Source organism: Talpa europaea (genome assembly GCF_964194135.1).
Source record: "Talpa europaea genome assembly, chromosome: 6".
Lineage (NCBI taxonomy): Eukaryota > Metazoa > Chordata > Mammalia > Eulipotyphla > Talpidae > Talpa > Talpa europaea.
In genome coordinates, this window is record NC_140072.1 from 21,774,806 (window position 1) to 21,786,864 (window position 12,059).

The following is a 12,059-nucleotide window of genomic DNA, read 5'->3' on the forward strand; positions in this document are numbered from 1 at the left end:
AACTTCAAAGTGCTTTGATTGGTGGGACCTTGACCAGACATTTCTCTGCATGATGTCATGTTATAAAAAAAAAAAGAAGGAAGACCATGGAATATTGCCCTGGGGAACAGGCCATGATGCACTTGAACTTGAATGCAGCTGTAATTACACTGGGGATAAGGCCAGAGTAGAGGCTTTAGTATCTCCAGAGTCTAAAATTTCACAGATTTCCCTCTAGAACTCTTGAATGTATTGTCAGAATGTCTCCCTGAATTTTCTTAACTTTACCATCTTGAGCATTTAAAGAAAACAGGAATTATATATTTTGAAATCCAGAAAAGGAAAGGGAGGGAGGGGTTTTGAGACCAGTTGCTCCAGCCCTTGTAAGCTTCCTGTGGTCCAAGCCACAAGGGTGAGCTTGCCTCTGTGGATTCCCAGCCGGGAAGCACCACCCTGATTTATTTTCAGAGGTGGACACTCAAGCAACAATTATCTCCCGTCACAGCAAATTAAAAACCCAGGCTCCCCCTTTGCAAGGAGCTTGGTGAGTGCTGCCCGCAGCCAGCAAAGGGCCATAATGACAGGCCCAGGCTGATGCATTTCCTTTAAAGGTCTGCACCACTCACGAAACACACAAGATAAACAGAGACATAAAAGTCCATGGAAAAGGCCCACAAGTGAGACTGAGAGTCTGCACCAAGATCGAAGTGTATTTTGATTCTGTGGCGGATGGAAGATTGTGGCCGAAAGAAGTGTTCAGTGGAAGGTGAGCTGTGGTCCATATTTAGGATAATGTGGGAAAAGGTGCATGACACTGCAGAGTGGGGCCAAGTGACCCTGGTTGTCACACACACACACACACACACACACACACATATGCTCAGTGCTATGGCTATGCTCAGTGCTATTGCCCGGTCCCACTCACTTCTATCGAAATCTCCATCACTTCCCAGCCTCCTTCCTAACACCACACTTCACTTAGCCCCCCCACCCTCTAACATACAAGGCAGTCCAAACCTCTCATCCTGTAGTTCTGCTTGGAATGCCTCTCCTCTTTTATATTCTGTGTCTGCTTTGGTGCCAGACTCTCCTCTTTCAGGAAGTCCTCCAGGAGTGGTGCTTCTGGGCTCCAGCCTCCTCCCCTTGTGGCTTCCATATATAGCCATCTCTGCTACTTTATATGGTAGAGATTTTTGGTGGTGTTTATTTGCAAGTGGCTTTGCCTCTCTGAATCTCAACTTTTCATGTCTTCATTAGGAATAATAACATCATCTAGTTTGGACATTTTATAGTCTAAGATGTACAGGAATAGAGATTTTTTACTATTCCTTATACTTAGGTCACACATATTTAACTTCAAAAAGTGTTTTCACATCTACTGTCTAATTTTGTCTTTGGAATTACCTGGTGAGGTAGCTGGGTGGGGAAAATCATTCCAATTACTGATGGGAACATTATAGAGCCAGGTGACTCAGTGTAGACTTTGGCTGGGCAGGCTTCTGATCTCTGTAAGCCCTAGTTCTCTCATCTGCAAAAGAGGGATAACAATGGTGCTGCCCACAGGTTATTTTAAGGATTATATGAGATAACACAGGTAACAGTCTTACCTCACACAGAGTGCCCAGTAATATTGTCATTATTTCAATGATGATGGAATGTGAACACAGACTTGGCAAAGCGGGGGTAGGGTGAGCAAAAGGGTTGGAGGAGACACACTTTGGTTCTATTTGTGATTACTTCTGGGCAAGTGGCTTTGCCTCTTTGAACTTCAACTTTTCATCTCTTCATTAGGAATAATAACATCATCTATCACGTATGTCCCTGTGGGTTTGGGAGGATTCATTCAAAAGTACTCTTGAAAGCATATTATAAATTGTGACATGCCTCAAAAATGTTCATTTAATTCACCTGCACAATTCATGCAGCAGGTCAAGGCCAGGGCCAGATTGCCTTATTCCTGGAGTCCTTCCCAGCAGGCTGTGCTTTCCTCCTGAGTCCCCTCTGAGCCTCCCTGAGTGTTGCTACCATAGCTTTAAACACCCACCATTGAGAGTGCAGTCCAGCTCCAAAAGCTGTGCCCCCCCTTTCTCCTATCACCCACAGGAGCAGTGGGATTGTGCAGAGAAACAGAACTCATAATTCAAACAGCCATTTTTGCCTTGCCTGACTCCTTGACCTCCTCTCTGCTATTGGCAAAAAGAACAAGAAGGGAGGTTGAAAGAGACCTGATAAAACGGATCCTCCTGTGTTAGGAACAGTGCCACCAGTTCTGAGCTAAGAAGCAGAGGGAGGAGCCTTAAAGCCACTCAGCACCCAGCACCCAGATTGCAAAATAGGTGACTTGTGACTCACATTATTAACCGCACTTTACTCAAAGACAAAGCAGTAACCATGTGAATATTTTACTAGCATTTTCCCATTTGCCATGAGTGATTTTTCTAAAGTCTGTCTAATTTTAGACCCATGTGGAAAATGTCATCTGGTTTCCAGTTAGGTTATCTCCTTGGTCCATGAGCACCCTCGGTCCAGGATGAGGACCAGTGGCTGGACAAGTACCCTGTGGCTTTCTCTGCTCGGAGGCAAACTCTACTTTGGGCTTTTCCATCTGGTTGTGGAGTTCTAGAGGGGTCCTTGCAGCCCTGAGACCAAGTCCCTATGAAATGTTGACCCAGAGGAAAGTTGATCCAGGAAAGTGGACCCAGGTAGAGTTGGGCCTGGAGTAATCTGTTCAGCTTACTCTGAAGTGTCTTGTTTCCTTCCTCCCTATGTCTCTACCCCCTTTTCTAAGAATCATCTGCTTCAGAACAATTCAGAAGTCTCTGAGGAGCTGAGCAGGCAATAATGAGGTGAGTACTCTCTCTCTGTGTGGCCACAGGGATTGGTGGGAGTCAAGGCCTGAGAGGTGGGGTCTCAAATTTGACTGTGGACTTCTGACATGCTGGGAAGAATCCCATGACCCTCTATCAGACATGTGTGCCCTGCCCCTTTCTTAGTCATAAACATGAGGCAGGAAACAATGAGACTGAATTTGAGACCCCTGGATGTAGATCATTCCTTAGCTCGTTGTCCAAAGAATTACATTAGGGATTCACAAATTCCTCAGGTTCATAATTCTATCTTTTGTCAAAAGGAGCCCCAACCAACATTTGAAGGAGAGAGATAATACATTGAGTTGCTTCTGTGCCTGATCAGTATCTGAGCAACTGTTCTGATATTTTCCTACTATCTTAGATTTGTCATGCATCAGGTATCTGTTTCTGCACAACAGTCCACCCCCAAACTTAGTAACCTAAAACCATGATCATGCATTTGCCTATAACTGTAATTTGGGCCAGGCTCAATGGGGCAGCGCCTTGGCAGGTTGATCTGGGTTTATGTATGTAGTTGACAGAAGAGGGGGTGGGGAGCAGGGCAAATGCTGACTAGGGGACTGACTAGTGCAGCTGGCCTAGTGGAGATGGCTAGAACTACTGGGATGATCAGGATTCTTTCTCCATGTGGTTGCTCAACCTTAAGAGACCAGCCTGGGAATCCTATACAGGCATCTCAGGAAGGTGAGAGTAGACACTCAAGGCCTAAGGTCATTTCTGTCGCATCCCAGTGAACAAAACAAGTCACAGGGTCAGTCCAGATTCAAGAGAGTGGGGAGTCAAAGACACTCCACTTGGTGGGGCTGACAAATTCACTTTGCAAAGAAGCATGCTCCTAGACATGGAAAAAATTACCAGGGACATCCTTATAATCTAGCACAGTCATCGAAGCTGCACCCTTATTGATAAATATTCCTCTCACCCTTAATGAACGGCCTGATCTTTTGTGGAGGGGCAAAAGGGTACCCCAGAAAGCTGGTGATCAGGGAGAATTAATGGCTTGTCTGCTTTCACTCAAGTGTAAGGTATGGAACTGGGGGTGTCTTCATCTGTAAAATGGGATCATAAAATGACTAGTGTGGTAGGGAGGATGGAATGAGAAACTGCATGTGGAAGGGTCTGGTAATTTGTGCACTGCACAAATGTTAGTTGCAGTTCATCAAGCCAGGCAGACTTCTTTGGGGGAAAGGGACAGGGTTGTCTAGGAAGGCGCCAGAGCATCTGAGCCAGACGCCAACTGTTGTGTGTCTCTCGGCTGCTATTTGCTTTGGCTTCAGACCAAATCCTTCACCCAGTGCCTTTGGCAGTGATGGACAAGAAAAAAAGCCCTGTGGGCCAGGTGGCAAGCCAGGGCACGCTACAGGTGAGGACACAGGCTTCCCCACGGGCGCGCTTCCTTTGGAAGAAAAGGACGTGAGCCATTGTTCTTTACCGCCTGGGCAGTAGGTCTGAGTGGAGGAATTGAGTGTTTTTAAATGGACTCAAGGCCGCATACATACATATCCTTGAATTGTTCTGAGCTCACTTTTTCTCATTTAATCTCACCCCAATTTTTTCCACCTTAATTCAACTTCATCCCATTTGAAAGGACTCTTCCATATCTTCTATCTAAATAAGTGTTCCCTCCACTTGCTTGTCCTGATATCTGGACCAAATTCCCTGAGAGGCCACATTCTCTGAGCTCAGGGGCAGGGACAGCCTCTCTGGTCTTTTTGTTTTATATCTGTCTTCCTTCCATAGGCAAAATCTCTTCCTCTTTTGAGCATCTTGCTGGTGAGATGCACCTTGTTCTCTGCCCTGCTTGGTTGCTGTCACCCACCAACCTCTCATCAGTTATAACTATCTTTCTTTAAGAATTTCGTATCTCACTGACATCCTACCTGCCATCACTGAGGACAACTTCAGCACTCATTCAACATCCTAGACTCTGAGATTTTAACTTTTTCATCCCTGCCCTTCATCCACACTCCTGACAACTGCATACAGAGAATTCAACACCTCACAAGGGAAAGAAAAATTAGATCTATACTGTGCAGATGAAGGTGGCAGAGTTGGGCCCTTGGGGTGATGTGTAAAGGGGGAGGGAAGTTTCAGTGACTGATCAGGGAGTGCCACCTAGCAGAGCTGCTCCATGCTGAGAGAGTGTTTTGCAAGCTGATTGCAGAAAAATTTTGTGAAAAACAAAAACCAAAGCAAAATACCTGATGCTGATGGCAAAAGAAATATCAGTTGGAGTCACAAAATTTGTTTTTGAGTTTTCTGTGTTCTTCAATAACAGAAATTAGCAAATTTACTATATGGCTTAGTAGTGAATACTTGTTACGTAGTCATACAAATGTAAACACTGAATTTTGATCTAACCAAAATTATAATATAACTGCAATGGGAGGATGGCAGAACTCTGTGTGTATGTGTGTGTGTGTGTTTTATGTGTGTGTGTAGGGGAGGTGAAAAAGAACAAAATTCTGTTTTCCATAGTAATAAGTCAACAGATAATACCTAAAAATGAGAAATCAAGAAGTGGCAATACAGTGTGTTATTTAAAGTTCAATATGGAGTCAGTTATTTGAGTGGAAAACCACTGTCTCTGGGGAAAGAGAAGATGGGAGAATTGATCATTTTTGTAAAAAATCTGATAAAATAGTTTGATTTAATAAAACATGAAGCTTATAACTTTGGTGAGAAAAAATTATGAAATAGTATAGATATGTCTCTCTGCTATCTACTTATAAGGCTGTTTATGCCCTGGGGTGAGAGTGAGTACAGAAACATAGGACTATTTCCTCCCCCACTCCCCTCCCCCCAGCCTCAGTTCTCACCTACCTCTCATATTGGCATTTTCAAAGCTAATATTAGCACTTGATTTCACTCTACAGGTTGATTTTGAACCTAATGATTGCTTAAGGTATGTCTCCTTTTATGAGGAGTTTCCTGGCTTCAGTTAGATGTTATTCTTCATGGCTTTTCCAGTTACATCTAATTCCTAGACAGTACATAAAAATATACTAAATCAACTAGAGTTACTCAGACACATACCCAAAAGCCCATGTAGTTGATGAATCATTGAAGTGGCTGAATATAATGTAGCATAGATGATGTAGCACACAAAGTCACCGCTGAAAGAATAGACATTTTCAATGACCAGTATGGAGGCTTTACATAATAACAGAACTTCTCTGTCTGCTTTCTAGCTGATATGTCTCATATTAAGGAGAAGGGTTCCAGTATCCTGTGAGAATGCCAATTTGCAAGCAGCAAGTGGATACATAATGGGACTCAGGTTGTTTGGTTTTCTTGGCAACATCTTTCACTCAATTTCCACCAGTCTCACTGTTGGCTACTGAGGGGCCCACCAGGAGCCACATGAGAGCAGTCTCCCTGACAAGGCAGAAGCCAATTGGAGATGAGGGAATATGAGACTTGAAGCAGTAGTTGATTCTTTGGCAAAACAAATGGCTTCTGATAACCTCATTCCAGGCTTTAACATATCTTGTGCCAAAAATGCCAAATGCCAAGTGGAAGAAAAGCACTAGACTTCTCAAGGGCCCCATTTGAGAGCCCTCATGCACCCCATTCAAACTTGATTGCTCTCATTATCACCTCCCAACAAGGTCAGGGCCCCTCCTCAGCCCCAGAGAAGTGCTCAGGTTTCCTTCGGGCTGTTTTTCGAAGCTTGAAAAGACTGGTCAGAGAGCCCTGTGTGGGCGCTGACTGAGAATACCCCATTCTCCAGTCTAGCCACCTCCGTGGGATGGCATTTTTGCATGACCAATGCAAGGATCCAGAACGCTATTTGAAATAGGCTTTATTGTTTGATGACAAGTGACTTTCTTTGGGGTGGGGAGGACCCTTTTCATACGGCCACAGTTTTCGGGAGACACTATCCATTCAAGTTAATAAAATAAATCTGAGGAGGTATTGTGTGGCTGTGTCAGTTGAGATCCTCTGGGAAGCAGACCGACATGGAGAATGGCATGAGAGATTTATTAGAAAGTGAAGTCTGCAAAAGATAAAGGAGGAGAAGGCTGTATTGGCAAGGAAAGTCTTCAGTCTGTGAGAAAGAATTTGCTGTTGTTTTTCAATTGTATTACTTTTTATTGAGGTAACAATGGTTTACAATACCATATATGTATGATTTAGGGGTGCAAGTTCCACCTCTTCAGATATATGTTACCACCCCCATCATCAAAGCACTTCTTCTGCTCTAGTCTACTGGACACTCTCCCCACTTTGCTCTACACCCCCTCCACCCCAGCCTCCCCTTATGGTAACAGGCAAAACTGAGCAAAACAAACCCTGTGAGACATATTTGATACCTGAGATGAAAGGGGTGGGCAGGGAGGAAGCAAAATTGGTCAAGGAAAGATTCAGGCCAAGCCAATGGAAACTTCAAAACAAAGACTTGTGCATTAGAGGAGTTTCATATTGGACAGCGATGGCCATGTCTTAGTGACCCCCCTCCCAGGGACTCAGTCATTGCCTTTGGCTCCAGCACAGCATGAAATCAGCTCCAGTGATGTGGATAGATTCTGAAGGCCTTGCAGATGGAGGCTGCCTACTAATCGCACTTCACACAGATGAATGTCAAATTCTTTCTTGAAGGAAGTTGTGAGCAGCGTGGCTGTCACTGTACTGGAAAACCATAACACAATAAAATGCCAATCCAACCTGAATTCACGCATTAAGCTAAGATTTAATGGATGTAGAAAGATTATTGCAAAACACCCCCTATAAAGAAAAGACTACACTGAACTTATTGAAATGGGGATGCTTTGACTTCCTATCCAGTTTTATCATAAAGCCATCAATTCATTATTTTTTTACACATCAACAACACTTTACTGATGTTCTACTGTAAGCCTGGAATTATGCTTGCTTTCTATACATGCAGAATTGACAGTCAGGCATCAAATAATTAAAACAACTATGATAAGGACTAATGGAAAAGCATGTGAAATACTGCAAAAGCTCAGAGGAAAGGCAAAAACAGGTGATGATTTAGGCACTTGTTTTACCTTTGGTCGGTATCTGGCCCATCAACTTCATCGCACACTAACTCTAGCATGTGCTGCTCAGGTGTGCTTCCAAAATGGATTTGAATCTTTTAGTGGAGTGATTATTAACTCTCCTAGAACAGAGTACCCTGTTGAAAGAAAAGTCTAGGTCTCAGTAATAACCCTCAACTCCAGCTAGACACAGACTTGCTGATTTTATCCATGCAAACGGAGGGCTCATGAGCTTCGAAAATTTTGTGACCTAATGAGGGTAGGAGGCCACGTTTTCTCATTGGAATTCCTTTTTTTTTTTTCTCTTTCCTTTTTGATCACATAGACCTGATGCTCAGGAGTATAAAAAGTGATGAGAGTTTATATGTCCAACCAACCCTTTATAACCAATGTTCTAGAGTAAGGGTGTATGATAAATATTGGGGGAATGGAATGATAGATAAAATATGGCCCTTGTTCTTAAAAGTCAGATAGATAGTTCTAGGTACTAGGTCTTGGAAAACCCACTAGTTTGCATGGGGCATTCATCAGTTCTAGAACCTTCTCTGATTGATCTGATCACATGACTGCCCGCCATCTGGATCTGCGTCTTGCATGGGCCTCGAATTAGGTAGGCCCTGAGCCCTGCCACACTCAGGCTGCCTAGCTGTCAGTCAACAACTCTGTTACTCCTGTTGTGCCACCGACTTCACACTGCAGGCCCTAGGCACTGGCTGAAGCCATCCACCCACCCGACCTCTGAGCTGAATCCTCCACCATCCTGATAGGCATAGACCAGGATCAAAGTTAGTCTTTGTGTAATCCACATTGATGTGTAATTATCTGCACTAGTTCAGGAATCAGCATCATTCTGTGAAGACCAGTCATGCATGTCTTGAGATATTTTCATAGCAACAAGGAAACCAACCCCACACGAATTGATACAAAACCAACTATGTGCAGAATGGCTTACTTATATCTTAATGCAGAAAAGATAGACAAAAATGTATCATATTTTACTCCCAACATTACCCTTTGTTTGCCTCTTCTGGAGCTGGGGCGGGGGCGGGGGGATGAGGGGGGTAGTAGAAGTAACAGGATCTCTTATTTTTGTTTTGTTTCGCTCTTGGTATTATTTAATCCCTTGCCTTTATATTTTAGCTACATATCACCCCATTGATAAAAGATGCTCTATTATAAGCCACATGTGTCATCAAAAATAAACTTCACATTCTTCTAATTTTGCCCCCTGACAGGTTGAGGGAAATAGTTTTGTTTTCACAATGAAGTCATAGACATAAATCACCCAGGAGTAAGACCTTGGAAGCAGCAATCCAGCATACTCCTTCAGTTTCACTTGGAGCCCCATGGAGAAGGAAAGGAGAGATTAAGAGAAAGATTCTTTCTAGAAAGCTCAAACTCTAGAGGAAAGCAGTGCATTCAGCAGCCCCAGCTTAATGCTGACCCACCCATTGGGATTGTTGATTTCAGGTCCAAACCGAGCTTGCATCTAAACTACAATGCAAACCTGTTAGCTTTCTTCTGTTATTCTCTTTATAATTCCATCACTACACTCCCTTTGCCTCCCCTTCCCCGGGCTCTCCTGCTTAATTTGTTTGTTTTTAGCCTACAGTTCATAGTAAGGGGACTTATAGTGCTGGAGTTAGAAAATACAAGACTCAAACCCCTTCTTTCTTTGCTTTCCAATTGTATACCTTGGGTGTCATCTCTCTGCCTATTTCCACAGTTATAATTGAGGAGTCACTACTTCATAGCGTTGTTGAGGGAGCCAATGATATGCCATATCTAAAAGTGCCTGGCACAGAAGTTCTTTATAAAATCCATCAGTCTCTGCACCCCTACCACCCCCCACAATGCTCCTCTGAGCCAGGGCTCACCACGGGCAGGTCCACTCAAGGGGCTCACCTCTTGCGAGGTGGGACAGTGAGTTCTCGATCAGAGGCAGCTGCAGATGAAACCATTGAGCCTCACTGCAGCATTGCCTCGTCTGCTCCCAGTAGAACCCACGTGAGGGTTTCTGCAGGAGTGAAGGAATCCAGTCATCCATTTGCCTTCCATTTCTCCTTTTCCAGTATTAGAAGGGCCTTACCTCCCAGAAGAATCAAAATAGACAACCAGTTTACAAGCGGGAGTAAGGCTGTCAAAATATTTTCCTTTAGTCTGGCAAATATTGTCCATTGAAGCACCAGTCCTTCTAGCCTATCTCTTGCCTGTCCTGTCTCCCTCCACGCCCATGCCTCCTGCCTGCCTGCCAACATCACTGTTGCCAGAAATAAGCACTTTACAAATGGCCTAAAAGGTGATTAAATGAGATGAACAGGTTGCATCACAAGATTTAACACTGGAACCCCAACGCCTCTCTCTCTCAGGATGAATCACGTGCAGACTCCTCATCCTGATTTCAAGGGCTTCCCCGCTGGGCCCCATCTGGCTTTCTAGTCTCAGCTCTTGCTGTGGCTCAGTATGAATCTGAGTCCCAAGCAGATAGGTCTTTCCTGATTTCCACCTATGTCCTGACTCTCTGCCCCAGCCCTTTTGAACCTCTCCCTTTCTCCTTTCTACATCCAGTTCTCACCCCTGCTTGAAGGGCCACTGCCAGCCTTGCACGCCTTCAATCCCTTCCCCAATGGTGAGCAGCATGCATGAGCTTTCAGTTCAGAGTCTGAGTCTTGAGTCCCCTCCCTGCTATTTATTAGTTGTGAAACTTTGAGCAACTCATCCACATTCTGCCTCAGTTTCACATCTGTAAAATGGGAATAACACCACCATGTTGTTGGAGGAATTAAATAAGATGGAATGTAGGCAGCACATTGTCATCCTCCTGTAGTGCCTCCCACCTCTCCCACGTATTGTCAGGTAGCAGAAGGGCTGCACAATGTGACCATATTATATTTAGTTCATACCAGCCACAGAGATTAAGTTTGTAAAAGCTTTTATGATGGAAGAATTTCTAATTGAGAAACACGTGACCTTATGAGAAAAATACGATTGGGAAACGGAGGTCACAAAATGTGAATCTATAAAATTTAGTATAAGTAAGTTGACATTTATTAAAATAAGTCAGCAAAGGCAGAACATTATGCACAGAGGCCTTAGTAATATTTTATGCATAGCAAATTAATGAGAATTTATTACCATTTATCATTTCCTTGCTCACCAGCAACTTTCCTGGAGTCCTTCACTATACACAGTTAAAATGATGTTTATGTATCACTTGTTTTGGAACAGCCAATGCTGACACCATGAGGCAAGCTGTCTGTCTCTTCCTCCACCACACAATGTATTTTTTAAAAGCAATGCACAGACGCAATACCATCCACTAGTTTTTGATTTGGTGACTTAGAGCTTTTGGCTCTTGCTTCCAAGGTTCTGCCTTGTAACCCTGCTCCCCTATCCCCTCACCCATCTTATACCATCTCAGCTCTTCTAAGAAACTGACCCTGTGCCAGCCAGCTGACCAAGGGGCATAAGTGACCCTCCTTTCTTTCCTTCCTTCTTTTTTTGCTTCTCCAACCCACGGGTACCTGAATTTAGAGGAGTTAAGACCATTTTCACTGAAGGCCTTCTGCCATATCTCTCTCAAAGCTGTGCTCACCAAGGAGAGGTGGTCAGGTGTGGCCTGGTCCAGCTCTTTCTTTTGCACAGAATTTGCGCCCTTTATTTCCCGGGCCTTCCAGGGGTGCCCTCAGGGGTATGCCCTCTCTTCTTAATTCTTTTTCTTCCCTTCCTCAGACCTCTACTTCTGACTCTATGCCCTCACAATGCCTCCACTTTCCCCATTTTCTTCTGGAAGCCCCTGCCCCCAACAGGAATGATTTGGCACCAGGCCCTGGGTCACCTGTGGGGCTGGGCAGCTTGGGCTCTGCAGACTTTCCCCGATTGCCTCTGGCTTTCCTCTCCAGTGATTGCAGACTCCTGGGAAGGAAGGAAAGACAGTGGTTCTGATTACGCCAGTAGGAAAGGTGAGGGGGCTTCTGCTTCCTACTCAGATTTCTCCTCCCAAATTTCTGAAATGAAACACACCTCACTGTGGGGATTTGTTTCTCTGCAGAGACTCTCAGTTGGGCTCCACTTATAGTCTTTTAAGTAACATAATGTGACTTTTTCATGAGAACTTCAAGCCCTGTCTTTATCTGCCATTATAAAGCATTCTTATATTAGGCAAATATACAAAGTGCAATTCTAAAATTGCTTCTCCCCAAAC